Source organism: Octopus bimaculoides, chromosome 2 (assembly GCF_001194135.2).
Source record: "Octopus bimaculoides isolate UCB-OBI-ISO-001 chromosome 2, ASM119413v2, whole genome shotgun sequence".
Taxonomy (NCBI): domain Eukaryota; kingdom Metazoa; phylum Mollusca; class Cephalopoda; order Octopoda; family Octopodidae; genus Octopus; species Octopus bimaculoides.
In genome coordinates, this window is record NC_068982.1 from 73,233,051 (window position 1) to 73,236,900 (window position 3,850).

The window sequence follows — 3,850 nt, forward strand, 5'->3', positions numbered from 1 at the left end:
TATATATATATATATATATATATATATATATATCGTGTTTTCGGAATATATTCCAAATTTATTATCAATTATATGTTTTACATGACGTAAATATAAACGAAAATAAACAATACTAATGCAGAAATTAAGTAATAATTATAAGATGTGTTTGATGAATCGAATTCTATACAACATGACCCATAACGACCACTTTTCTAAAAGATGTAATGATGTACAATAATCAACAGAATGCAGTTTCCTGGCTTCCTCTTCAACTGATCCTGCCATAAAAAATCCAAAATGTAAGACTCGCTATTTCGAGAACTGAACCATCTTTTACATTTCTTTTATAGGAGAATTCGTTTTACATATGGATCTCCTTATCAGTTTGATCCACAAAATTTTCAACATGTACGAGGGTGGGCTAAAAAATGTTTATAGGCTGACTATGAAGGGGTGATACTTGAGCTGTGAAATATTGCATACATTAGTTTCAACCCTTCTTATTAATAACTGTATTGTTTCTTTTCAGGTAAACTGACATCTGACTATTCAAAGAAGTCCTCAAAAGTAACTAGTAGCGACTTTTAAAAATGAACAAAATTTGGCATCGTGGTGTTATGAAGTATCTGCTGGAAATGGGTTTATCTCGCAAGGAATTCAATAGACGATAGAATATTTACTACCAATATCATAGTTTCCGCTACAGACGAGCGTTGCCACGACTTCGAGCTTACTGTTTGTTCATTCGCAGGCTTATTTGTTTGCTCATATTCTTTTATCTTATTTCGTTATTTTTTAAAATGGGAAAATAATTGGAATCCTTTTAATTCAATTTGCATATTGTGACTACATGCTTTCTTACTCTCCATTTTTTATAAGTGCACATAAAAATGTGTGTGTATGTGTATATATATATATATATATATATATATATATATAGAGAGAGAGAGAGAGAGAGAGAGAGAGAGAGAGAGAGAAACAGACAGATAGACAGACAAGCAGTTAGATAATAAATACGTTGATAGATAGATAGATAGATAGATAGATAGATAGATAGATAGATAGATAGATAGATAGATAGATAGATAGATAGATATTTTAAATATGTACTGTATAGCTTGTTTACACTAATCTTTTCTTCCTTAATTTAACTTTAATAACTAACAATAACTTATCAAATTTTAACTATTGTACACTTCCATTTAGCATATTTCTCCATTAATGATATCAATTTTAATTCAATTATTCAATTCAATCATTCATACATGTTTACTTAAATACATCCTCAATTCTTTCATAACGATTTGCGTCACTTTCATAAAAGATTTTGTAGCACTTGAAGCACTGTACGTAGCCTTAGAAACATTCTTTTATTGCATGGAAACTCTATCGTTTAATTACTTTGCGTCATATCAATCATATCCATTTACCATAATGATATGTCAATGCGTCTGTCTAATTAATATCTTTATATACTTATTATTTATTTAAATATCTAATTACTTGTAACTATACACCTACATCGAATACTAACCTAAACCGATGTATTTTCGTAAATATGTCAAAAGTGTATTTCTTTGATAAACATATACACTTCGTATATTGAAACGTTTATTGTTATATGCTACTACTATTCACACGGTTCCTAGTTCAGTCCTACCGCATGGCAACTTGGGCAAGCGTACTCTACTAAAGCCATGGACTAACCAAAACGTTGTGAGTGGAATTAGTATACAAAGACTGAAAGAAAGTCCTAGTATGTGTCTGTGAGTGTGTGTGTGCGTGTGTGTGTGTGTGTGCGTGTGTGTGTGTGTGTGCGTGTATGTGCGTGTGTGTATGCATATATCTAAGGGTGTGTCTATGTTTGTTCACCACCACCACTTGACGACCAGTGTTGGTTTGTTTAGTTTCTGTAACTTAGTGGCTCGGTAAAAGATACCGATAGAATATGAACAAGACCGTGTTTCATTCGTTCGACTAAAGGCCTTTGAGGTAGTGCCCTAGCACGGCCGCAGTTCAATGACTGAAACAAGTAAAAGTTAAAAGATACATACATATAGAGATACGTACATATAGAGATACATACATACACATACGCATACACACAGACACAAACACACATATGTGTGTGTGTATACATACATACATACATACATACATACATACATACATACATACATACATATCAGCTCCAAACAGTGTTTAGGCATAATCAAACTTTAGGTTAGTTAAAATATGCTTGTGACATATTTCAAATTCTAAAGGCAAATTCACTGCAGTTGAATATTTCCTCTAATGGTAAAGGGTATTAAAAACACCATATACAGAGTGCGGGAGTATTTGAGGACAGTTTTTGGTATATAATAAAACAACTATATTTCAGCATAAATAAATATGTATTTGAATAAACATCTGTGCAATTAGTCTTGATAATGATTTTTTAAGCAAATTATTCTATGAAACCGCCTTCGGCTTCTATGACTGCTTCAATGCGGGACCGAAACCGCTGGCATGCTGACACTATATGGTCCTTATTTATTTCGGATATCACCTGGACAATGACGGCCTTCAATGAAGCTATGGTATTATGATGATGACGATTAGTCTCCCTTTCAACAGTGCTCCACACGTAGTAGTCCATGGGGTTCAAATCTGCGAGTTTAGAGGCCACATAAAGGAGCACTCCGTCGGTTACGACGACGAGGGTCCCAGCTGATCCGATCAACGGAACAGCTTGCTCGTGAAATTAGCGTGTAAGTGACTGAGCAATTCACAGACACCTGTGACACAACGTGACACATAGCGTGACGAGGCCCGCCCTTTGAAATACAGGTACTACTCATTTTTGTCAGCTGAGTGGACTGGAGCAACGTGAAATAAATATCTTGCTCAAGGACACAACGCGTCGCCGGGAATCGAACTAAGCCTTCACAGAGAGACCACATATTGGGTGTTACATAATCATAAAGATTGTCTGACAACCATTCTTGTGTGACTAGGGCTTTGTGAGAAGGTCCTGAGTCTTGTTGAAACACGTATGGCCTTCCATTGCATACTTCATCAATCCAGGGCTTGGTAACAGTTTCAAGTACCTCTATGTATCCAGCAACATTAATTCTAAGACCCTGTGAAAAAAGTGGAGAGGCATCACATTACCTTCGCTACTCACCATTCCTAAAACCATCACAGTTGCTGGAAATTTCGTGTGCATCACTCTAGGTACTTCAGAAAGATCTACACATAGCCACCTGTCATTTCTTCTGTTAGACTTTTGATCCTGGTCAAAGTTTTTTCGTCAGAGAAAAACCAAAGCATGCCTTGTTGATGAAAGTTTTTCACTTTGTTAAGTAACCGTTTTTTACGGATGAGATGGTCTTCCTGTATCTTTGCAGACACGAGTTGGCCTTTCCTCATTACATTGGACTTGTATCGAATGTCACAGTTCTGATGGTCCACTCTGACAACCGAAGTTCTTTAGCAAAAGACCTCATTGACCTTCTGGAGTTTACATCGATAATGTTTTGAACATGTATAAATTCCGGTGTCTTTTTAGTATCTGAGCATTGTGGATGATTTTTTTTCTCTTTGATACAGGTAAAACATTACCATCACATGCCTCCAATTCCAACCGAACTTTGTGTACAAATGATCTTGCAACATTTAGAAAGTTGTAAATTTCTAAATCACTGTGGTTTGCATGTATAGCAACTATAATTGCATGTCTTTTCATTTCTTGAGTTACTTGATATATTGAAAGGGTTATCCGAAAAAAAAATGATACATTAAATAATTTGAAAGTGTAATGAACTAAAAACGAAATGTCCTCAAAATCCTCTTGCAACTTGTGTGTATATATATATATATATAT